At 47.0% G+C, this 26,099-nt stretch overlaps 1 long non-coding RNA gene and 1 pseudogene across 1 annotated transcript; one reads left to right on the top strand and one right to left on the bottom strand.

Annotated features, from left to right (window-relative positions):
• The window catches only part of LOC138922121 (heparan sulfate glucosamine 3-O-sulfotransferase 4-like), an 80,107-nt pseudogene that overhangs the window by 17,845 nt on the left and 36,163 nt on the right, over positions 1–26,099 (top strand).
• LOC138922125 (uncharacterized) lies at positions 18,042–25,600 on the bottom strand. Its single transcript, XR_011435205.1, has 4 exons — positions 24,125–25,600; positions 23,333–23,378; positions 22,674–22,734; positions 18,042–22,395 (listed from the first exon to the last, which is right to left on the bottom strand). It is a non-coding gene; the product is annotated as an uncharacterized lncRNA (long non-coding RNA).

The following is a 26,099-nucleotide window of genomic DNA, read 5'->3' as shown; positions in this document are numbered from 1 at the left end:
CCCTGCACAGTTTAAGCTGAGCCAGGTATTCTTCCTGTTTCCTTGCTTGATCTTTGCTTGATCCTCCCTCTTGCCGACGCCCTCACCTGGAGGAGTCAAGCCCAGCACAGATGCCACTGAGACAGGTCAAAGCCAGGGAAAGGTCCTGGGATCAAAACTTGGCTAAGTATGATCCAAACTTCCAAGCAGTCAGAAGTAGAAAGAGCCAGAAGATAAACCTAACCCATTTTTGAAGGGGTGCCAAAGGTGAAAAGCAGGAAAACCAAAATTACTCATCAAGTCTAAAGGGGGAGCACAGAGCCAGAAGCTGAGAGGAGAAGAGGAGTCAAGCGAGTCAGTGCCAGGTAAAAACAGAAATAGAGAGTTGAAAAACAAAAAAAAAAGACAAAGCAAAGCGAAATGAAGGGTCCAAGACAATAATTGGGAGCATTCCTTGGGGTTTGATAATGGATTTTATGGGTTAGCTTAAGTTAAAAGCAAAAGATGTGAGCGGATACCTTCCTTCCTTCTGACATTATCTCCCACCTTATCAACAGTCCATTGTTACCAAGGCATTAACAACACTTACCAAACAAAGTCTAGAAGCCCTTTGGGCAGTCTTGCTAAGAACCATCTTAGTCTAGACTGATTTGGCCTTGAGGATGACCACATCTCCTCAGGACAGTTCTCCCTGGAGTCCTCCATTGGCTATTTTGGGAAATGACGCACTTGGACAAATGGTCTACCTAAATGAATGGTTCAGGTCTGAGCAGCATGAGACACTGGCAGATAGGAATGCCTCCCTTAGCAGCAGGAAATTCAGCACTTACCACGTCCCATGCGGCATGCTCTCCCAGAATACTTTTAATATGATATCCCAGTGTATTTAACATTTTAAAATTACTCCATTTGGTTAAAATCAATTAGATTTTTTTGAGGATCTTGGTCTTTCTCCAGCCCAGTTTAAACCATAATTTCCTGAAGACTAGGATTATCTCGCCATGTTCTTTTTCATGTCCCCGTCGTTTCTAGTCAAGCCTCAAAACGTGAAGTCTGCACTGTGGGTTCATAGCACCTCAGAGATCATCTCGATTCTCCCCATCCCACGGTGGGAAATTGACCTCAGTGAACGTGGAGTAGAGTGTTTAGTATCAGCCTTAAAATAAGTGTTTTCTTTTTTATTGTCTTTTCTTCCTGTCTGCTTTTCAGAGTAGAAGCAACAGTAATTTAAACTTTTCTACTATGTGACCTACACTCCACAGGTACCTTATAATAGCTGAGCCAGGGCTTAACAAAGGAATTGGGTGTGTGTGGTATTTGTGTGAGCATGTGCTTGTGTGTGTGTGTGTGTGTGTGTGTGTCACAATCTGATTGCCGATGTGGGATGGGAGATGGGAAAGAATGTTTAGGCACTTGTGTATTTATATCAAAGAGATGGTAGGACCCACAAAAAAGAATTCATTTTTTGTGATGTTAATGTTATATTTTGGGGGGAGGTTTTGGGGGAGGAAGATTTGCTTCTAAGGGGTGGACTCATATCTCTGTGTGGGGAGGCTCAGTTATAACGACAACTGAAGTCTCTCCTGGCGTTGGCATATTTCATTCTCGTAGGGAGAAATGCAATGCTCATCCCTCCTCCCTCACACCCCCCACCACTTCCTTGGTGCCCTTCCAAGGTAGGGCCCTTGGTGCTGGCTGCTCATTCCTCCCCCAGGGGTGGCTTTCCAAGGCCAAGAGGGCCAGAGAGGGCTGCTGCCAGAGATGCTTCTGTTCTGGCTCCTTCTCACTCCCCTTCCTGTCTGCTGGGCCTTTTGGTGGCAGCACCTAGTCCTGACGGGGTTAGAGTACCACCCTGGAGCGGATGGTGTGTGCACCAGCAAGCATCCAGTCAATTCATGAGTTATCCTCTGCGTGAGCTGGGCTGTGATGTGCCGTTATCTTCCTGCTCCCATTGTACACTTCACACACCAGCTTTCTCTCCAGACAGTTGTTTGATCACTAACTACTTCGAATATCATGACCATAGGCTCATTTATTTTTTTCTGTTTTAAAGGATGGTGCTGGTGTGCACAGGGAGCAGCCACGTCAATTTACACATTTGCCAAGGTATCCGATTGTGAGCTGCCTATCAAGGTGCTGACTTTAATAAAAGCTTATTACCATGAGCATTATTTAGCATTTATGTGGCTCCTCACAATTGTTTACCCATTATTTCTCAGCGCTCCCCTGTCCAGGTGATCAGTGTTAGCAACCCGCATTGTAGAGGCAATAAATCCGGGGTCCTGGAGAGGTTTTAGTAATATCCCTAAAAGGACACAAAGTGAATAACCACAGAACAGTGACTTTCCTGGAACCCCTTGAAACTGGCCTGGACCCCTCTCCCTCTAGCATACTTGGCGAGTTCACTCATTCCATCATCTGGTTTGCAGACCTGCACAGGGTGGGCTCTTCTCACAGATTGCAGCTCCCATACCCTGAGGCCTTCCCTGGCAACCTTATCTACAACAGCATCCCTTCCCCAAGGCTCTATCACATTCCTGTGTTTATGGACTCCACAGAGCTTAGTGCCACCTGAAGTTATCTCGTTTATGTGAAGTTGTGTGTCTTTGTGTTTGTTGTCTGTCTGCACCATTCAGGAAGGTCATCACTATGAAAATAGCAGTCTTGCCTGGGTTGTTCATGCTGTGTCCATCCTCTTTGTTGAAAGCACCTGTCATTACAGTAGGCACTCAGTAATGCTTGTTGAGAGAATGACAAAGGCAGACCCTGTAAATACTGTTACTCACACGTCATTTTCTTTGCCTTTTTATCTCTTTCTGGATTTTCTGGCCATAGTCACACATACAGTCAGTTATTCTCAATTACGCTGGAGCTAATGATCCAGGCTGTGGATGGCCCAGGTCCTTGGCTTCCTTCCCTCTCTGGCTTCCTCTCCTCTGGAGATTCCTCCAGATCTTTCGGTCTTTTCTGGCCTTAGTTGAGAGGGGTCGAGAGGAGAGTAGGGCAATGAAAGTCCTATTAGACAATTTTGCAAGTTCTAATAGCTTTTGACAGGTACAAAGTTGAAATTATTGATCTGAAGATTTATTTTTTACCTTATTTGTGGATTTAAAAAAATGCATCTGTTTTATATATGCAGTACAGTGAAAAGTGCTTTGAAGAAGTTAAAAACACTGGATAAATGTAAGAGAGAATTATGTATGTATGTAGTCCCATTAACCTTGGTAATTGAGACTTGGTTGTAGATTTAAAATATAATTAGTTTTGATAGAACAGTAGCTCACACTTTTCTAATGGGTAGAGCCAGACGAGGCTTAGAAAACGTACCTTTGGTAGATTTTATTTTTGAGCCATCAAATCAAGACAAAGCTTACAATTCCTTCAGAGGCTAAAAGGGTGGCAGTAGTCGTGATTTCTCATCAACAAGTAAGAATAGGCAAATGGTCTTAAACGATTGAGTTTTCTTGCTTCAAATTTCAGGACAATGAGAATACAGTTTCCTCCGAAAAAATCTTAGGCTGATCTTGGAAGAAAGACCCCCTGGATCATCTAAAAATAAAGTTTTCTATTTAAAGGTTGGTTTTAATGTTCATTATAGCCCTATGTGCTACCAGAAAATGGTTTGCCTTTTTGTTTTAAACATAAGGAATCAATGTAATGCCTTATACCTGATAACCTGTGCTGTTGTATTTGGTCCTCCCTACAACTCTGTCCATAGATATTATTGTTGCCACTTTATAGATGAAAAAACGGAAGCAAAACCATTAAGTGCCTTCCCCAAGGTCTTAAAAGAAGTCACCAAGAAGGTGGTGTGGCTCAAGTCTCCTGACTCCAGTTTACTATTTCCCACAATAATGTTGGAAAACCACATTGGAACGGGAAGACTCATTCCAAGTACTGCTGTCACACCAGCAAGCTTCAAAGGTCAGGCAGATATTTTACTTTACGGTTAAATTGGCCACGTTTGCTCAGTGTGTGCTATATCCCAGGCCCTGTGCTTTGCCCTGGGAGGATTCTGGGAAAGTAAAAGACGGATTAGACTTTTCTGGCTCTTACAAGCTGGTGGGAATGGGAGACACATACATACAAACGTGGAAGGGCAAGGGGGACAGTGCACTAAGAGAGATACACAGCTCTGTGGGAGCAGGGGAGGAGCAGTCTCTGAACACGTTCCAGGAAAGGAGTCACCTTCCATGCCAAGATGAACTTTGCATGAATAAAGATTTAAGTGAGGAAAGATTGAGAAGAGTGAAGAGGGGAATGGGGTGTCGACCAAATTTCATCCACCTGCAATTTTACTTACTCAAATTTTATCTACCACGGCAAGAAGTTAGTGTCTAATATTTTAAAATTACTTTTAAATACAAGTATTTGCGTATTAGTTATATAAATAGAGGTAAACACCAGAACAACTATGATAGAAACGGCTCAAGTGGTTTCCATGGGGAATGGAACTGGGGGGATAGGAAGGATTGGGGTTGTGAGGTGGGGGAGGGCCTGCCGTGGTTCTTTATAAAGCCTTCAGTACTATTTGGTTTTAAAGGCACAGGTATGGATTCCTTAGATAAATATTAATTTTTAAGTGAGCCTTAAAGAATGAGTAAGGTTTCTCCAAGGAGAGGGAGGAGGTGGGTATTTATAGCAGAGGACCCAACATTAACAGAGAGAGGCGGCAGGAGAGCAGAGGGAAGAGCAGGTGACCCATTAGGATGACTGTGGAACACACCTCCCTGCGTGGGGACACCTGAGCTGGTGCTTGATTGCAGAAGGCCTTGGATAGAAGGGCGCGCACAGAGACACACACACACACACACACACACACACACACTCTCATGTGGTTGTCGGCAGGAAAGCAATAAAGGGTATTGGGCAAAGGGGTGATATGCTCAGAACTGAGCTTTACGTACAGCAGTGGTTCTCACCTTGGAGATTACCTTGCTTGTTAAAATTGCTGGGCCCCACATCAAAGTTTCTTCTTGAGTAGGTCCAGAGTGAGGCCCGAGAATCTGCATTTCTAATAAGTTCCCAGGCAATGCTAATGCTGCTGGTCTGGGAACCACAATTTGAGAAGCAATAATAGAGTAATCTGGCAACAAGGAGAAGTCGAGACTAGAGTAGTGGGAGAATGAAGGTCAAGGGACTGTTCCACTAGGACAGAGCAGAAGGAAGGGGGCCCTGATGGTTAGTGACGGTGAGAAAGTCCAGAACAGCAATCAAGAAAACAGACTGACGGCTTCAAAGGATAGAGGACCATTGGGCCATGTTCTGGGTCACACCAAATCACAAATCACTGTTAAATCTCCAGTGCTTGGGCCAAGTATGCCAAGAAGCACCTGAAATTCATTTTTAAAGCAGCAATCCTGTCTAGAAATTAAGCTGTGAGTTTTGCCTTACTTTCCCTTTCTTCCCCATCTCTAACCTCATTCTAGTGCAATTTAGGTTACAAAAGCATCTTCCAGGGAGAGCATTCATATCTGCACGTGGTCAGAAAGTGTATCTGTCTGTATATATAAAATCGTATTAAAGCTGGTTTCCTTATTATTTCATTTTAGAACATCCCTGTAGCTAAATGGTGTTCAAAGTAAACATGGAGAACAGAAAGCATCCATCTCTACCTAGTGGGGCAAAAAATGACTGAATTCCCATACCATATAAATACCCCATGAAAACACAGAGGAATCCTTGATCCACCCAACATTCACTGAGTATCTGCCTTGTGGCAAGCACTGCGGATGTGCTTGGATACAAAGATAAATAAAACGTGGGCTCCACTCCCAGCAGTTCAACATCTAGCCGTCTTTGTCCCATGCTCTTAAATCTTGCTAAGGCTTGGGTTTTGTTTGTAATAGAAATTCTAAAGCAGGGACAGAAGAAGTTATCTTTTCTAAATTGCCCACCTCTGTTGTCTAATTATTCCACTGAGGAAAACACTTGGTCCTGGATTACTTCGCTGAGCTCAGATATGTTTTGCTGACACACAGAGTCTGGGCAGCATCCAGCCCCCCGTTTACTCCCTGGTCTTTAAGTCTAGTAAGTATTTTATCATTTACACCTTTCGATGTCCAAAGAGAGTGCCGCTCGGGGTTTAACACATGTAATTTCCTTTACTACCTCCCCAAATAACAGGGTCATTTCAGGACCAGGACAGTTTGGCACTGGGACGTGTTTCCCAGAAGTACTAATAGTTCGAGAGAGGAGCAAGTGTCTTCACATCTGCAGGTCTGGGTGCCGAACTTTCTACTGTCGGTGAGAATCATGTCCCAGTGAAAATGTAGAAGTGAACCAACCCTCAAAGGGATAAGGTGACAGGGAGTGGTGTTTACTTGAGTCAGAGAGTAACTGAAAATGACTTCTGCAGCTGGAATAAAACAAAGGGTTGAAGGTCAACTCCTCTTTGATTTTGGCTAGTCAGCAGTTCAAGCAGCCTTTTCAAATGTTTCGTGTCTGCTGACTTGTCCAACTCTATAAAAGACCCCACATCTTGCACCAACCTGTACCTCTTGGGCACTGGAGCGAAACAAAAGGAAAAATGTTCCGTCTTATTAGAATTAATGAAGTCATGCCACTCACATCCGTCCACGTTACTCCACTTTGGTCACCACCATTGTGGTCCATGCTGACATCATTTCTCTCGTAGATTACTGCAGTGGCCTTCTCACTGGTCTCTCACATCCTGTTTACCCCATCCAAAGCATTCTTCACATTAAATCACTGTAATTCATTAATTCACAGTATTAATTCACAGTAATCTTTTGGAAACTCAAATAATACAACTAAAATCTGAATACCCTACACATATAAAGAAATCCTAACTTAAAAATTTCCCCTGGCTCCCCATTGCTCCAAAGACTTAACTAGTTCATTTGGCCCAGAGAACTCTGCTTAATCGGTGCCTCCCACGCTTTTCCCTCTTCTTGCTGCATCACGTTCCTCCCTCCTCACTCTCCCTGCTCTCATCACCCAGATTCCTCTGCCTGGAACACTTCTCCCTCCCTGCTTTGCCAAGTTGTCTCCTACTCACCTTTTACCTCTTAAGCCTTATCAGCTCCTGAGGGGTGGGTGAGGAAGACCCTCTTCTCCTTGGTTAGGCCAAATCCCCATGTTTTAAACTCCCTTGGCACCGACAACCAGCTCATGAACCCTTCATAGAATGTAACATGGGACATTTACACAATCTCGTATGATTAATTTCTGCCTGATCTCCCCTCTAGACTGTAAGATCCATGAAGGCAGAGACTCTACCTTTTTGCTTGCCATTGTATTCTAGACCCTGGCATAGTGTCTGGCACATGTTAGGTACTAAATAAATTCATTCTGAAGGAAGGAAGAATGAATGAGTGGTAAATTGATACTTCTAAAATAATAAAGAGGAGGCCTAGCATTTTAAATGAGTGATAATAATGGGGTAGCACATATTAAACTTCTAGTGTTAGGTAAACACTGTTCAAAACTCTTTACTCATTCATTCCAGTTCCGAGGACCAACCCTATGAGTACACATCAGTATCTGCACATAATAGATGAGATCTGAGACTCAGGCTACTTGTGCAAGGCCAGGCAGCCAGTGTAAGGTGAAGCCTTAACAGTTGTCAATATTGTTACTCTATTTATTACTATTCTCACCTTGGTGGAGTTCCTAAGAGTGCCATCGTCAAAGGGGGTGGTGTTGGGCAGGCACAGCCCGCCCCCAGGCCTCTGAGCGCCTTCTCAGGCTGGGCCTGGAGTGAGAGTTTGGGGGCCCAGGGGCTGTGAGGGCCTGCCCACCGTATTGGAAATGGCAGATGGAGGAAAGGATCCTTCAGGCTGGGCAGTGGGGAAGGTCACTCAGGCATCCAGAAACCTTCCTCAGAACCTGTCTTTGAATTAAATCTCAACTCATATCTTCCAGAAGCCTGAGGTGAGATGTCTGGCCGTGTTGCTAGTGCCGTCGCCCTCAAGAAGCCAAACAGGCTCTCAGAGTCTCTCAGGCCCTGCCCCCGGACGTGGCCCCGCCCCAGAGCATGCTGGGCAGGACCTCCCCATAGATCCCTCCCATTGCCAATGTATTCCTCCAGAGGATTCTGAGCTCTGCTTGGTGTTTCCAGCTGTGATGAGGTAAATGTAGTCTTGGTCCTCTGGAAAAGTAGATAATTAAGGCAGATAGTCCACACATGTGAAAGTGTTGTGACTTGGAAAGGGTGGGCAGATCCCAGGTTGGGAGGATTAAGGAAAGCATTGAGGGAAACCTTTCAGTATGGTGGGAAGGAAGGAGGAAAGAAGAGATGGAGGATCTCATTTTGGTTTTGGTTTTGTTTTGTTTTTGAAGTTTTTATGAAGAAAAGTTCCCATCTGATGACTTCTCTGTTTCCCTCTGGTGGTCCAGCACATATGATCAATGAGCGAGGAGTGTGGACAAGGTGTAGGAAAGTGGAATTGTTTTGAGAACTTAGGCAAGCGAGTTGACTGAGAAAACAATCACAGAAGCTCCCCCGAGACAGGGCCTCTGTTTGTTGCCTCCACTGGGTGTCCCAAGTGCTTGGAAGAGCGTCTGGCACATGGTAACACAGGAGGAATGACTGGATTCTGAGGCAGTGGTGGAGCTGAGCAACAGATGTAGAACAGAAGTTTATGGGGCACAAACACACTTGTGTGATTTTATCCAAGAGGAAGCAGGCCCTTATTTGAAGGCAGTTCTAAAACAGGCAGAGTTGGATTTTGCTAGACAGGACGAATGAAAGAAGGGGGTAGGCTGTTTAGAGCAGAGCAGTATATTTAGGTTTAGGATTAAATGATGCCCCATGAAGTTTTCCTTGGAGAGGGAGGAAATGAAGACAAAGGTTGTCAGGTAAGCAGGGGAAAGTACGGAGGGGCTTGTAGTTCCTGAATAGGTTGAGGCATTAGCATGCTGAGGGCAGAAGCTGAGAGGATAAAGGGAGGAATGTCAGACTGTATTTTTTCAGAACACACAAGTGTTGCTGGTGATAAGTTCTAGGATATGGCCATAACTGAACTGGAATGAAGGTAAAGGACTCTAAGATGAGAAGGAGCAGACAGTGAGAGATCAGATCATTGGATGGTCTATCTGCATGGATGTTGGGGCCTCTGATTGATTCCTTCCCCTTTGAGTTCCTTTCCTGTCCTCCACAGAATTGGCATTTCCTCTAACTCTAACCTTCAGTCCATGGCATGACTCTGGACAAGAAGGCAGAAATGGGGTGGTGAGAGAGAGGGTTGAAGTAGACATCCGTTTTGTTTTTGTTTTTATTTTGACACTCAGCATTCACTCACCTTCTAAAAATAGTCCTTCTTTTGCCCTCTGGGGATCTAACCCCGTTGTCAGTTTCAGTCCATGTGAAGTGGAGCTGTTTATCACTAACGCTCTTACTTTAAAGGAGGGCATTGAAGTCAGGCTTGGCCAAAAAGATTGGTCCATGCTTTTGGCAACAGTGATTGGTCAGGGATGGGCATGTGACCCAACAGGAAACAATAAGGCACAGTGGGACTTTTGAAGGGACTAGTGGGAGAAACAACCCATTTTTAGCTGCGCTTTTAGTTTGGAAGATGTAGCTACGAACTTGCCAGACAGACTTACAAGGTAGCCAGTCCAGAATCTAGAGCAGAGAAATGGATAGAAACTGAAACTTGATGACATCAGCTGAGCCCCAATATGAATCCTCCTGCGTGAGGGCAGCCTTACTCCCAGACCTTTTTCAGGTGCCTGAGTCAACAGATCCTGTTTTTAAAGTCAGTTGAATTGCGCTTGCTATCATTTACATCCAAAGAATCCCTCACAGCGTAAGGGGGCTCTCCATCCCTGGCTCCCTCTTCTGTGCTAGCACTCTGAATATATATTACCTTCTCTGTCCTTCAGGTCGTGCCGTTCTATAAAAGAGGGTAAAGAAACCTACTTCAAAGCATTGTAAAGTTTAAATGGGATAATATACATAAAAAGCATAAATTTGTTTCACAACATTGAAGTACAATAAGCAGTACTTAATTTTTCTAAATTAAATCTGGCTCAAAGACCCCATTTTAAAGGGTAGGAAGATATGCAATATTAGTCATTAATGGGAGCTTTTTGCCTATTTAGTTAAGTATTCACCATCAAATATGTAGGTAAGAGCCTGTGATCTTGAGTCCATCTTGGTTGCCCCTGGGACTTTCATTGCCCAAGCCCTTCAGGCCCATTGAAAGGCCAGTGGCTGCACAGCCTCTGTGCTAAGTGTGAGCAATGCCGTGTCTTGCGACAGCTCTCAAGATGATGGGGCTTGATGATTAGTCATCTCAGCATCATCACTTCATCCCTTAAAACATTGTGCTGTCTCCTAGAGGACTTCCACACAGAACCCGTCCACCTAAGGGACTCATCTCTACATCCTGATTCTCAGGGTCTTGGAGCCACTGCTACCTTTAGGCAACTCTCCTTCTCTCACCCCAGCACTTGTGTCAACCCCTATCTCCTCTCTCCTTGGAGCAGCCAGCTAAAGTCTCCTCCCACATGAGGGTCTGGACAGGACTGTACAACAGGTATCTCACAACTTCTGCTTGGGTTCAGGAAACATGAAAGCCATTAATAACTCCTGAACCCAGAAGCCCAGAACTTCCTGTAAGACAAATGAGGAAAGGTAACTTTTATTCCTTCTGGAATCCCCTCAGGTGGAGGGTAGAAACAGCATTATCCTGCTTCAAATGAAGGTTGCCTCAAGCTGGGCAAGAATCCCTGCAAAGGAAAATTACCTACTCTTGTCAGCCCAACCCCCTCCCACAGTGAAGCATTGCTAAACTTGCATAATACTCAGTTCCTTCTCTACCTCCTGGCCCCCATAGAAGGAAGGAACAGACCCCGAGTCTCCTGGGAGAGATAGGGAGGCAGCCTCCACAAATCTCTGAGCTTCCACTTGGCCTCCCTAAGGAAGACCAAACGTGTCCTTGTGACCCCAGGAAAATAGCCTAAATTAGGCTCTGATCCAGGGCCAATGGAAGTTCCAGAGGAAAGGCCTCAAGAGGAGCCCCGGGGCCAGCCCCGTGGCCAAGTGGTTAAGTTCGCACGCTCCGCATTGGCGGCCCAGGGTTTCACTGGTTCGGATCCTGGGTGTGGACGTGGCACTGCTCCTCAGGCCACATTGAGGCGGCGTCCCACATGCCACAACTAGAGGGACCCACAACTGAAATATACAACTATGTACTGAGGGGATTTGTGGAGAAAAAAAGAAGGAGAAGATTGGCAACAGTTGTTAGCTCAGGTGCCAATCTTTTAAAAAAAAAAAGAGAGAGAGAAGAGCCCCTTCTCATAGCCTGGGCCCCTTCATTGTGGCTGCAGATTACGGCACAGTTCTGAGTGTTAATCCATGTGAAGGCTGCCTCAAGAAAGCTGATTCCCTTAGGCAGCACCTGGTACCAGAGAAATTCACAGTGCCTGAAGCTGAGATCTGGGGTTCCCATACCCAAGCCACATCAAGGTACCAGTCAATTCATGCATTTTATTCGCCCTGACATTAGGTTTGGAGTGTGGGCTTGAGGGTATAAAAATTCAGGTAACCCATTCCCATCACATTCTATGTCACTGAAAATTCTTCAGGTGCCACAGAGTACCATGTAAATGAGACCCCCACCCCCACCCCCCACGCCCCCCAAGCTGCACAGCACTGATCTCTGGGTATAAGCAGCAAGCCCATGAAATCTAGAGAAATTCCTCCTCATCTCTCCAGTCACTGTTCAGCTAATACGTTTTCCTTCTTTTGGTAAGAGTCCTGCTTTCCCATAGGAACTGGAATCTGGGAGAAAGGAAAACAGTACTAGAAGCAGAACAAGAGTGTGGGATCACTCCTGGGTGGTACTGTCACCTCATTTGGACAGTTCACTGCCTAGATGTGCTGAGTGTGCAAATTCTGTCTCGTTGCCTCATCCAGTGTTTCTCTGAATAGAAGCAAATATCTGGGCACCAGGTATGACTTGTCTTGTGACCCCAGCCAGTAAGTCAGCCCTTTTGAGCCACCACCTCTCCCTTGGTTAGAAGCTCTTTGGCAATGGGTTCGTGGAAAACATCCCAGAATGGGAGCTACATGCTGAATTCCCTAGTACTGGCTTTGCCATCGATTGTGTGATCCATTCTCTGATGTTCAAGCTGTGAGAAGCAAATTTGAAATGATGGATGTGCTATATTAAATATACCAATAAGAGCAGAAGTTAAACCTTGCAAGCTGTAGGGTTTGCTTCCTCGATAAGCCTGGCTATCTCTATGGGAACTGAAGGTTGCTTCTTTAGGCCTATAGTCGGGGAGCTAGAGCAGAGTGGAGATTTGGTGGCGAAGCGAGGATGAGCCGTCTTGCTCCTAATTTTTCCTCCCCTCTAAGTCTGAATACTGGCAGTGGTGAGGCAGGTGGTTCTAAGGGCTCCTTTCACTTTACCGTTCATGATGACCCCACACCGCCTTTACCTCCATGCCACCTTTCCCTGCTTCTTTGGATGCTTCAATCTCTTTGATGTTTTTCTTACCAGACGTTTCTCCGCTTAGCCATTAAACAGCTTTACCTTTGATGACGTGGATATGGATGAGCACAAGGATCCACTTGGTCCCTTTGGTCACTTTTGCTTCAGTGAACTCAGTGGGATGTCCAAGAAGAAACCCTTGTGTTAGGAAGAGTTCTAAGAAGGTTTCAAAGATCCCTTCTTTTGCTAGTCACACCCTTGTATAAACTGCTCCCCTTGAGTGTAAGCTGGACCTCGTGATTTGCTTCTGACTAATAGAATAAGGGAAAGGTGATGGGATATCATTTCCCTCGTTAGTTTACAAGATTGTGACTTCTGTCTTGCTAGCAGACTCTCTCCTGGCTTTGATGAAGCAAGCTGCCATGTTGGAGAGGCCTACATGACAAGGAACTGAAGGTTGCCTCCGGCCAACTCCAGCCAACGGCCATCCAGGAATTGAGGCTCTCAGTCCAACAGGCCTTGAGGAACTGCATCCAGCCAGCAGCTATAGAAGTGAGCAAAGAAGTGTGTATTTCCCCAGTCAAGCCTTCAGCTGAGACCCCAGCCCCAGCTGCCACCTTAATTGCAGCCTTGTGAGAGACCTTGGAGCAGAGAACCCAGGTAGGCCTTGCCTAGATCCCTCACCAACAGAAACTATGAATTAATAAATACTTGGTTTTTTAAGCCACTAACTTTTGGGGTATTTGTTATATAGTAACTAACACACCCCTAAATTACTGTAACCTTGGTGTAAGATGTAGCATGGCTGGGAAGGCAGGCACCAAATGAGAGGACAACCTCCTTGACAACATTCCTGGAGACACTGTCTTCAATCTCGAAGACTATCCCAAGTTCTCTTAGCTGCAGTGGTATCATTGTGCTCCCCCCAGCCCTGATTAGTCTCCAGGAGGTGAGGCCTAGGTAAGGTAGTGCTGGGTGGAGTGGATGGCCAGGATGTGGGGTGTTAATCTGTCTGGAAGGGACATTTTGAGCTCGAAGTGACCCTCAGGGATCATGAGGTGTGATGATAAGGTCATTCTTCCCCTCCTCATTTTTTCTTTCCTTTTCCACTCACTCCACCATTCCTTTTTCCCTACTTGTTGTCTCCTTTTGCCCCAAATTCTGGGTGGCTGCCTGACGACCATTCCTACAAATGATAGCCAGGTGATCTCTTGGTCTTGCAATAATTCTACCAAGCTGGGCATCCTGAGGAAGTTTCCCTCGGGAGCGTCTCTGCCCTTTCCTTGAGGTGTCCTCACATGCAGGGAGACCTCATTGTTGAGCTCAGAATGTGCCTTCCAGACAGATTACCACCCCACATATAACAGATTCTTCGGTGGGACCCACCCAGTTCCTGGACCCTGCCCTGGCCACTCCAGTGTCCACAATCGCAAAACCCACCCATACGCACACCTGCACTGACTGCTCACCTGTGAGATACTCAGGAATCAGCAACTTTTTCTAAATGAAGGTAAGTTACCGTTTTCAGGAAAATATTCATATCTCTGGTCCTTTTCAGAGCTGCAAGGTCTCTCCTCCCGTCTGCTCCAGGAAGGGTAGAGGAAGGGGAAGGGTGAACTGCCCCCCATTTTCGTTAGGGTCAGCTGAGGCGTGGGGACGCGGCCCACCACCCAGACCTCCTGAGGGAGAGAAAGGCTCTTAGGAGCAGGTGACATTCATTCCTCACCAAGAGATCCAAGAGCAACATTTCCCCCTGCCACTCACCTCAGGGCCTAAACACCCCCACACTTCCAATTCCAAAACTTTCTGAGGCAACAAGGGGAAATTCTGGCTGTATCCTTCCAGAGGAACGCATCCCACCCTGCAGCTGTGTATAGTTCAGGATAGTGAGGGAGCAGATGGAAAGACAAGTTGAGCCAAGTTCTGGACTTGAAGGGTTCTTCTCATTTTGAGAAGGCCCGGAAGTTTTTAGAGTAAACTTTTTGTACTTTTTATGAAAAAGTAAAGTGTTTTAAGTACAGGACATGTGAGTAAGGTCAAATACAGGACCCAAGATAAGACTGAGAAAGCCACTGTCAGGCCCCCTACAAGGGACTGGTCATCTTGCAGAAACCAAATGAGGAAATCAGTCAGAGCTGACTTCCCTCCTTCCTTTCCCTGAGCATAAGCGCTGGGAACCCCAAACCCACTCCCCCAAAGCACCACACAGAGAACACTACTCTCTCCTAGCAGAAACATTTATTGAGGACGATCAGTATCCTTGGTTGTGCTAACCATGGTTCTCATCAGAGGATGTGTTCTCGTGAAAACTGCAATGCTTTCTCAACAAGGACTGAATGATTTCTTTGGGGACATTTTTCCTCCCTGGAAGTGTTGGAGAAGCATTTCCTGTTTGAATAGAAGAGTCAGATCTCTGAACACAGTGCTTTCATTAGAGGTGAGGGTGGCCGGAGGGACGTGGCATACATCATGCATGCAGGTGGGTCTTGGATGGGGCACAGACTCCCTTTAGGGTGGGGAAGGGGGTTGACTCTGGCATAAATGCTGGTCCTTGAAGGCCACAACTTTCCAGGGCTGTCTGATCCTGTCTCTTTTCTGTCTAACCCTTGTACGAAAACTCTTGTCAGGAGGGACAGCATCTTGGCTGCAGGATGTGGTCCTTGCCCATTCCCCTGGCTGTGGGTCAGAGAGAGCCCCGTAGTTGGAGGGATGTCCCTCGTCAGGCTCTACCTGGGCCTGCAGTTCCCCCTTCTGCTGACTTCACTCTGCAGCCTCAGGTTCGTATCTCCATGCCGGTTTCTCCTCTAGGATCTTCCCGATGGCTGCCATGAGCTCATGAGCTTCAGGAGGCCCACAGCTCACGAGAGCTGCACTTTGAGCTGGGTCTCGGAGCGGTGCAAAGGTTGACGTGAACTTGGCTTTTTGCTGGGGACTTTCCTGCCCTGTGATTTTTTTCTTGGAATTAATCCACTGAAAAAACTGCCTCATTTTTTTTCTGAAGTAACTTTCAGGAGGAAACTGTTCATTCTGTGACAGATACGGGAAAGTGCCCTCTAATTCTCTGTCCTCAATAGAGTGGCTCTTCTTTCTGGCTTTAGACGTCCCAACTCCTGAATCCTCGCTTCCACATTCTCCTGCTCTGGAGTCCAGAGGTCTCACTGTCTTTGCAGCTGGTGGGAAATTCCTATCCTGGCATTTCCATGAGACATGCTTAGAGGCCCAGGGTTCCCGCCAATCCCCATTGTCCTCCAAGTGGACTTGCAGCACCTGGGAAGCTCCCATGTCCCCACTGGAGACGCTCTGGGACTGAGTCAGTGAGGAGTCGGAAGGCAAGCTATCTGAAGTAAGGGATATGTCAGCGGGAGAGCCTTTAGGCTGGCTATGTTCCCTGCTCTTCAATTGAAACTTCAACTCGGTAAGGAGCTGTTTTTTAATGTCTGATGGCTTGGAATCTTGGGGAACTGGTATTTTTGGTGAGGGACATTGACTGGTCAGGGTAGTTTCTACTTTGCTCACATTGATATTTACCATTTGGGAGCTTCCCAACTTGTTGGTTGTCAAGATGTCACAAGATTGTGATGTAAGAACGCACAGCTCCTCAGCCTTGAATATCTCCCTGAAGTTCATGGTGGACGTGGAAAAATGTTTTCAATTCTTCTCCACCATCTTTTGGCCCTGAATCATGTCCTCTCTATCACTGGAACTCACATTCTCATCCCTTGGCACATGTCCAGCCCCAGCTTGCCTTGTGGGCACCTCTCGGCTGCATCTGTTATTGTCTAGTGCAGTCTTACTCTGACTCACTTTGTCTATAAAGCTGTGTGTGAGGATCTCTGAAGTCTGTCTGCCATGCTCGATTGACTGGATGTCCTTGGCAAGCTCCTGGTCGCTATCAGAGTGGGATGGTTTTAGGGCCCCCTGTCCTTCGTTGCCCGCAGATGAGGTAGCAGGGAGTGGAAGATCCAGGATGGGGACTGAATTCGTTGTTTGCACCTTATTTCCCTGAAAACTTTTAGAGCTTCCCTCAAGGGGCTTGGAAACCTCAAATTCCTTTCCCTTACTTGGAGTCTTATTTCGTTTGTCACCTATGTCTTGACCCCCTCTTATTACTTACAGAACAATCATTTTATTCTATTTTTCCCTTTTTCTCCTCCCTTCCATTTTTAAAATCATGTTGTTTTTAGAAAACAAAATTGGTATTTTATTTTTCCACCCTTGTAACCATCTTTATTTTACTTAGACATCTACAACTTAATGTATTTCACGCTCACCATCATAATGCTTTTTGAATTTTGCCCCAGTTGACACTCAGCCAATTTTTGAGTCCCAGTCTGTCTAAGTGGAGTTGCCTTTCCTCCAAACCCCTATTGTAAGGGTGGGTATGTGTGCAGTCCATGGTGAGACCCCCATATATCTGTAACCTGGTGCATAGTCTGGGACTCACCTCTGGTTCATGAGCTGCAGATGTTCTGGGGGAGACCAACCATGGCTCCACCAAGGCCGTGAATATCAGAGGCGGCACTTCCATCCTGATAGGTGAACTGTACACATTAAGGGCAAGATCTTGTATATTCCTATTAAGCATAGATGGACGGAAGGCAGCAAGATCACCTTCCCAAAGAGGGGGATGCCATGCCTGATGACCTCCCTGCAGATAGTGTTTAGTATTCAAAGAACAGCCCAGTGCCTTTTTGGAATAAGGCATCAGTGTGCTGTGCAGTGCCTGGATCAGCCTCAAGGTGGTGATGCCTGGATCAGATTGAGGAGGGGGCGGGGGGAACAGGACAGGGTCACCATATGGATGATGATGTGGCATAAAGCTTTGTTCTACCAGCAAGGTCCTTCTTTCCCCTCTTCATTTTTTCTTTCCTCCTGGCTTACTCCAAGTCATCTTTTCCTTACTCTCAGCTTTATTTTATCCTGGGAGGTAGGTGGCTACTTGGTCAACATTGTTACTACTGGCAGCTGAGTGATGCTTTTGCTCTGCAACAAAATATCATTTGGCAGTCTGAAGAAATACCTACAGAGGGGAACCACTTCCCCCAGGTGCCTTTCCAGTAGGGAAACCTCAGTGTAAAGTTTAAAGTATTCTTCCCTAACACATTAATATGACTCACATGACAGATTCTTAAGGCGTGTCTGTGCTGTTGCTAGCCCCTCCCCCACCAGCCCAGGATCCACTGCAGCAATACCCTCCCCCACCCCCCAAATCCCATTTAGGGTTCACCCCCTGTGGGGTCCTCTGGTCACTGACCTCTAAATCATGATGAAGCCACTGTTTTTTCTTCATTGTTGTTTTATGAATTGCATACCTATTCTTGACCCTCTTCGGATAGAGAACACCTGTCTTCCCTACTCTCTGAAGGATGTAAAACATTCAGTGAGCGGAAGGTGTGGGCTGCTCTACACTTTCGTTAAGGCTAAGCGAAGAGGCAGGAGGCAGAGCCCACCTCCTCAAACTTCATCAGGGAGGAAATGGGGTTTTGGGGGCACGTGATATCGCTTTGTCAACAAGAGCTGCAGAGCACTGGTGACCTTTCAGAAGCCAGAGGAAGCAATCAGTAAGAGCTGAACTCACTCCTCCTTTTCCCTAAGCACAAGCCCTGAGTTACCTGAAACCCATGCCCCCAACACAGGACACAGAAAAGACATCACTATTATTAGAGAATCATTTATTGGGGAGAATTAATATTCTCCACGAGAAGGAATTATTTTGTGGTGGGAAATTTTCCGCTCTCGAAACGCTGGAAAAGCGTTTTCTGTTGACGTAGAGACGGATCCCTAAACATAGTGCCTTTAGCAGTGGTGAGAACAGCTGGAGGCCCCTGGGCCGGCTTGACGCCTGCAGGTGGAGCTTGGATGGGGCACATGCTCCCTGCGGGGCACAGATAAGGGACGCTTCTGATCCAATAGCTGATCTTTAAGCGCCACGACTTTCTGAGGGTGTCTGTTGTGGTCTCTGATCCGTCTAGAACATGTAGGATAATTCTGGCCAGCAAAGACAACTTCTTGGTGGCAGGACTTGGCCTTTGGCACTTTACAGGAGGGAGCCCTGTAGTTGGAAGGATGCCCCTGGACGGGCTCTGCCTGGGCCTGCTCTTCTGCCTTCTGCTCAGTTTTCACAAACTTCCTCAGGGAAGGAAGGGGCTCTTGAGGGCGGGTGACCTCTGTTGCACACCGCTGCCCCAGTTTCTCCACTGGGAACTTCCCAGGGACCGTCCTGGTCTTCTGAGCCGTGGTGGTCCCAGTAACGGCAGCTCTCCCTTTAACCAGGCCTCTGCTCTGTGCAGATGATATGGGGCGGCCCTTTTCCGGGGGATGGTCTTGCTTTTTGCCTTTTGTCCCAGGACGAAGCCATTGAAAAATGTCGTTCAGCTTTTTTCTGAACAGACTTTCAGGAGGAGGCTGTGCCTTCTGTGATGAGGTCTGGGAAGACTTGCTCCCAAGCGTCTCCTCTGATGCTGTGATCTGAGTAGGGAAACTCTTTCTTGTAGGTTGGGATGTCCCCAACCCTGCATCCCCTCCACCAAGCTCTTCTTTGTTGGGGCCCGGAGGGCTCAGTCTCATTGTAGCTGGTGGGAATTTCTTATCCTCGGACCTCTTTAGGTCTTTCTTAGGGACCCAAGGCTCCTGCCGCTGCTGTCTGCTGATCCCACTGTCCTCCAGATGGACACGCAGCACCTGGGAAGCTCCCATGTCCCCACTGGAGACACCGTGGGCATGAGTCAGTGAGGCCTTGTAAGTCAAGCTCTCTGAGGCAGGGGACCTGTCAGTGTGTTGGCCTTGGACCTGGCTCTGATTCCTCCTCTCTAGTTTTGACTTTAATTCCCCAAACAGATGTTCCTTAAGATCCGATGACTTTGGGTCTTGGGGAACTTGTCTTTTTGGTGCAGGGCTTTCAATGGTCCCAGTAATTTCTATTTTACTGTGATTCTCACGTATCATTTGGGAGCTTCCTGGCTTGCTGGTTGTCAACACACTACCAGTTTTTGACTGCAGAGCATTGAGCTCCTTGGCCCTGAATATGTCCCTGGCCGTGTTGTACATGGAAAAGGGTTCCGACTTCATCTTTTTGTCCTGTCGCCCTTCTCTTCTATCACTGGAACTCACTCTCTCATCTTTTGTCTCAGGTTTGGCACCAGCTTGCCTTGCAGGCAGCTCTGGGGGGCATCTGTTGCCTAGTTGAGTAAAGTTCTGACTCGTTTTGCCTGTGATGCCACATGTGACAGGCAGATGAGTCTGCCTGGCACCCTTACTCCTCTGAACAACCTCTGCAATCTCTTGGTTGATACCAGAGGGTGATTGTCTCGGCACCCCTTGTCCTTCCCTGCCCATAGGTGATGTAGCAGGGCAAAGACGATCCAGGACCAGGGCTGAATTTGTTGTTTCCGCTTTTTCTTGAAGAACAGATTTAGAGCTTCCTCTGTGGGGCTCGAAGCCCTCGGATTTGGAGTCGACTTCCAAAGTTGGGTTATTTGAGGGGGGCCAGTAGAAATAGGGCAAGGACTGGGATGCAGCATCTTCCAATTTAAACGCCTGTATGGATTCAAGGACCCTGCAGGGCAGGCCCCACTCCATCCTCATACGGAAACTTTTAATATGGGTTTCCATCATCTGTTGTGCACTGGAATCAATGAAGCAAAGCTCCTGGAAGGTATTCAGGGAGGAGTCCCCACCCACTGAAGGTGGCAAACTCCTCTGAGTTATTTGGGTGCGTGGTTTGTCAGAAAGCAGCAATGTCTGCTTGCTAGCATGCCATGAACTGCGCACCGTCCCAGGGAGCCGAGCCTCACTGATTTCCTCAAACTTCTTGCTCAAATGTGCTTTCAGGACATTTTCAAGTTGCTTCTGATCTAGACTTTCCTCCAAGGCCCTTGAAGCTTTCCCTGACAGACTTGCCATGTGACTATTTAGGTCTTTCTCAGAGTCATATGCCGGATCCTTATCTGAAGAGCTCTCTGGGTCACTCAACAGATGAGCTTTTGGGCCGTTCTCTGGGCTATGCCCCTGATCCTTCCCCATCTCCTTCTCTACCTGAAGCAGTTCTGAACCCCTCTCATGGAAGCTTTTGGATTGGCTCAATCCAACATTTAGATCTTTGTTCACCGAGATCCGTGAGAGTCCACGATTGCTTTCTGACTTAGCTATCTCTGAGAAATCTCTTGGAGGCATCATCAGTGACAGACACTCACAGATCCTGCGGGGCAGGCCCCACCGGTGTTGGATGAGCCTCTTTCGAAGGTGATGTTCCAGTTTCTTCCTCAGCTCATCACTGAGAGGAAACTCTACGGGAAGGGTGGAGATGGAGGCATGGGCCTGGGAGGCCTGATGGTAAGGAAAGTTGGGAGCTGAAGAACAAAATTCTTCCTGAGATCTTTGGACTACAGAGGGGGAACCCCACAAACTTTCCTGTTGCTTCTGCAACACTTTCCATTCCAGTTGTTGAATTTCAGATGAGGTGAGAGACTCTGATTCATCCGGGGGTCTATGGTAACACACTCCACAGATCCTTCTCTGGGGTAGAGGACCAGATGGTAGGATTGGGAGTGGGGATTTAAGGTGGGCCTGGGACTTGACCTGAGTGAGAGGTAGGGGCTGGGATTGGGGCAGGGTTTGAGGCAAGGGTTGGGGCTGGATCTCAGGCAAGGATGGAGGTGGGCGATGGAGAGGTACTGGGGATTCTTGGCCCATGGAGGCATTTGAGATGGTATTGAAAAGGAAGATTGTGGTGCAGTCACGTGAGTCACGGATAGCAGAGGGCAAGGACTCGCTGTGCAGAGATGGGAGACCCCAGAAGAGCTGCATACATTTTTCCTGTAAATGGTCCTCCAAGATTTTAGGATATGGGGGCTGCTCATGCATGTGCAGCTCCTTTGGTTTGCCTGCACTGCTCCAGAAAGGAAGGGAGAATGCTGAGTCACACTCATCAGCATTTGACTCTGACATTTTCCCCGAAGGATTTAGTTGGTGGCCTGGCCTAAGTTGTTTTGGAAAAGAGCCCTTCTCCTTCTCCTTTTCCTTCCACATCAGGAAATCACTCCTCTTTCGGACTTGTCTCTCCAGGAGTGCCAGGACATGAGGGCTGAGAAATGAGAGGTTACCAGGCTCTATAAGGTTAGCTGTAGGGTGTCTCTCCAGAGAGGACTCTGGAGAATGGAGGGCAAGAAACTCTCGATTAAAATCACGTGGTGCCAAGGTGGAAGGTGCTAAGAACAAGTCTTTGGCACAAGCTTGCCACCAGGATAATTCTGAAATGGACAGGCTTGAATGGTCAGTGCCTCTGATTGTTGGGACATAAGTGGACAACCCACCAGGGCTATCTGGAGATGAGTTCTCTGGAACAGACTTCAATAAGATGGAAACCGATTTAGATTGAGTCACACTTAAAGGGTGGTCTGTCGGTGGTGAGACAGACAGGCTTGGTGGTGCGTGACAACAAGCCAGTGAGTCATTGGGATTCATTATCTGGGGCAAATTTGGTAAGGGGTTAATATCTTGGGAAAGGGTGCGGTCAAGAGAGAAGATCGTATTCAGAGACAGAGTGGCCTCTGGTTGGAGAATAGGACCCGTTGCCTGGGTGTCATGTGGTGGGAGAGGGGGAAGGGCAATGGGTTGGGGTGGGGAATGGTCTGCTGGGAATTTGGACTCCAAGGGAGGAATAGGCTCTGGTGGCATAGAGTGACCCGGTGGTGAGGGTGAAAGAAAGTCAGCTAAGGGTGTCATTGGGTTAGGTGAGAGAACGGAGCGGGGCGGTGGGGAAGGGTCAGGTGGAGGGGATGGTGTTAGGTCTCCTGGAGGGACTTCTGAGAAGGCAGAGGACAGAGTGAATGATGACTCAGTCCCAGAAGCTGTGGAAGCCATAGAGGACACAGAGGCAGTATCATCTTCCAGGTCCTCCAGGAACAGCAGCCGATTGATTTCAGCAGTTGTGCTATTACACACCTCACAGGAGGGGTCTGGGCATAATAGTTGACGAATGCGGGTGGTATCGAGAGGCCGGCCTAGGGGCCTGCGGGAGACAGGAAGTAGAAAACTGTAGCCAGGACCAGAACAAGGAAAGGAGGACCTGCTGGCCTGTCAGGGGAGGGGCCACCTGAAGCCTGCTGCCCCTTCACAATGCCCCACATCTATGACTTCACCATACACTCAGCAGCCCTCACCCCAAGGCCTTCATTCACATACCCGTTCCTATGGCAAACCCCTCCCATGACTACTGCAGGCTGTACTGAATCCCTGGAATTGCAGAGAACATGTCAAAGAGGGATCAGGAAAGAAAAGACTAGTCACCTTTTCAGAATAGAAATTAGCCTCCTTTTCTCCTCTGTTTCCCTCTGGTAGTTTCTCCAACCTGGGAAACCAGAAGAGTGAATTACATGTAATAAAGGTAGAAGCATAGGTGTTACACAGGAGTCCCTTTATGGGAGACCCTTGGGATATTAACGGGATATTAACTCTGAAAGCCCCAAGAATCAGTAGATGTGGTCAAACGGTCAATGATAATATTAATAAGGTTCACATGTGTTTGTTGCTTCATTTATAAAGTACTGTCACATACATTATCCCATGGGATGTTCAAAACCACCATGTGAGGAACATAGGTCAATGGTTACCTCAAAGAGGAGTCTGATCATCCAGGAAGTCAACGTAGTTTCACAAGGTCAGGACACAGAAGTTCTGACTCTTGGCGTCTCCCACGGCAACCCACTGGGCAACACCCATTGTCCAGGCCCATCACTGCTTCATGCCCAGAGCTGGGCAGAGCAGGAATCTGAGAAATGTCTCGGGTTCTGACTACCTTCCCATGAGCCTTTCCTCTGAGGCCTCTATTTTCTGAGAGGGACTCTATCTAGCGACTGACATCCTCAGAGACCATGGACCTGGGACCTCATGGAGAGGACAGGATGTGTCACCCTTGGAGAGCTCAGGTGGGATAGGTGGAACCTTACCACTTGATGTTCCACCTTTTCTTCTCCTCTTGGCTCTGCCCTGACGCTGAGAACAAAAAGAAAAGAATGAGGAGCGAGGACTTAGTTGGCTTGATCCTCTCTCTAGGAAACTCAGATATTCATCCAAGATTAATGTCACTCTCTATTTTTATTACTAGCACTTTGTGTTCTTTCCCTTTCTGAATTTCTAAAGGTGATAAGATACTTTCAATTTTTCCTTCTTTGAAAAACTCGAAGGAGGATTTTTGGCTAGAGTCCACACTTGATATTCTCAGTCAGAAGTCCTCTGCTCAAGGAGGGCATAGACTCTGAGGCCCCCAGTCACATCTGTGCTTCCTCAGATAGGACCCTGTATCCTGGGACAGAGCTCACACTCCAGTGTCTGCTCAGAGGCTCAGCCCTGCTCTCCTGATCTGCCCAGTACAAAGGACGGTTTGGTCGAATGACGCCCGTCATGGGAATGTGACTCGTGATCCAGTGTTGGGAACAGTGTTCTCCTACACAGATCCCAAACTCTCTAAATAACCTAATGCAGGGCCGTGAAATCAGTGATGGGATTTTATCCGGGAATCCTCCACCACACCCAGATGGTCTGTGAGTTTTAAATGGGAAACAGTCCCAGCTGAACCCCTAGTCCTGCCTGGCCTATTCCCCTAGAAGGATGATGTTCTATCCTCTATTCAGACTTGCCATCTTAGGAGTCTCTCTGGACCAACTCATTTAAAAATGTGGGACTAGAAATGGAAACAACAATAAAAAATCCCTGTTGGTGGCTTGCCCAGGGATCCTTACCTTTTGGTAGATTTTGGTTTTCCACAAGGTTGGTAAAGATGGAATCCCCACCAGGAAGCACAGGAACAGAAGAAGCAACCACAACCCACACACGATGCTGAGGTTATAGTCACTATCTAAGAATGTTGAGCAGATGCTCAAAAACAACTCCATATGGCTATTCAGAAATGAGAGAACATTCCATTGACTGAACTCCATTTTCTGAATCGCAAGGCTGCCTGAGGCAACTGAGCTCTGAGAGTGTCCGCACTTGCCTATAATCCCAGGCCTGCATCACAGAGCACTGAAGAGTCACAAAGGGTTTCAGAGGGTGGGGGAGGGGACATGAAGAGGGTGTGCCCATGGCCCCTTCCTCACACCAGCCCAGCTGATCTCTCCATCCATCCTGGGCCCTCCAGGTCCCTCTGCCCTACCCTGCCATCCTATTTTCCAACTCTGTCCGTTCATGAAATCATACAATTACATTAATGAAATTTTCTGCCTGTTCCACCTGTACTCCAGATATTACCTGGGCCCCCTTTACTGTTTGGAGAGCTTGACTTTGGTTTCACCAATTCCACTGCCTCGAAAGTCTGAAATGCTCCCTGGAATTTTTGCTTGTACCCAGACATTTACACTCAGAATCATATATGTCCTCAAATCCATCTTTCCTTTAGAATGTTTTTGCCTTACATGAACCCTGATATAGAACTTAAAGTTCTTCTTTACTCATTTGGTTTTGTGAATGTTGAATAACAAATTTTAGTTTTTTGCTTCAGTCAGCCTTTACCATCTTCAGCCAGTGGGGCTGACTCAAATAATTGAAATGAGTAATTCATTATTCAACACTCACAAGACTAAAATCAGTACAGGCGTACCTCACTTAATGAAAGGGAAATGTTTAGAGAAATGCATCATTAGGCACTTTCACTGTTGTGTGAACATCACACAGTGTACTTACACAAACCTAAGTGGTAGAGCCTACTACACACCTAGGCTATGTGGTGCTACCCGTATGGGACCACTGTCATATATGTGGTCCATCAGTGACCGAAACATCGTTAATATTGTTACGTGGTGCGTGACTGTGGTGGATGACAATGACAAAACGGAATACCATTTTCAAGGCTTCTAAAATGGAGCTGGGAGGCCATTAAGGAAGTGGGGCTTATGCTTGTACACCACATCCACCACCAGATGTTAACTGAACTTTTGAGCTTTACCTGACAGCAGAGGTCACATCTTGAAGTGTTTCCTCATTCCAAGAAGGGACAGTCTGCCTAGGACCAACTATGTTCTGGCAAGTCAGCTCACCCCATGCCAGAACCAGTCAGTAACTGTTCACTGTAGACCTTTGTAAGCCTGTGTCCTTTCCTTTTATCTACCCCTGCCTCCTTTGTCTTCCTAGGAGCACATTTGAGCTTCTACTCGAATCTACATCTCCTGAATTGCAATTCTTGAGACCCCAAATAAACTTTTTGGTTCTTTTGCAGTTTATGCCTCTTATTTGCTGACTTTATATGGTGACAGAAGTGGGATCCCTAGCTACTGACCTTCAATTCTGGTGCCACTTCACAGACACAAGCAAGGTGCCTGCAAAGAATCTTTTGTGCTCTGTCGTCTCCTCCTGGTGGCTCTGGTTCCTGGTGGTAAGTCCTCCTGGGCCTGGACCTCCCATTTTTGGTAGAGGTCCAGACTCTTTCTGTAGGCGTCCTTTGATACTGGTTCTGGCCATCCTTCCGTTGTCAGCTTTGTTAGAAACTTCTGTTTCTTTCACTCCTTTTTTGGGCCTTTGATCCTTTGGTAAGTTCATACAGATGAGAAATCCATTTTCTAAGAGGACCACCAAAGAACAGCCCCACTCTGGGACTCCTGCTGGTTTTGTCTTTAAAGAATACAGACCTTCTACATGTAGATTTTTGTCCCACTGGGCTCAGATTACTCAGGGTGATTTAAGGCTTCACTGGCCTAAATGGGGCTCCCTTGAAATTCCTAA

This window comes from Equus caballus, unplaced genomic scaffold (assembly GCF_041296265.1).
Source record: "Equus caballus isolate H_3958 breed thoroughbred unplaced genomic scaffold, TB-T2T haplotype2-0000451, whole genome shotgun sequence".
Lineage (NCBI taxonomy): Eukaryota > Metazoa > Chordata > Mammalia > Perissodactyla > Equidae > Equus > Equus caballus.
The sequence above is the reverse complement of the archived record's forward strand: the minus strand, read 5'-3'. Positions and strand labels throughout refer to the sequence as shown.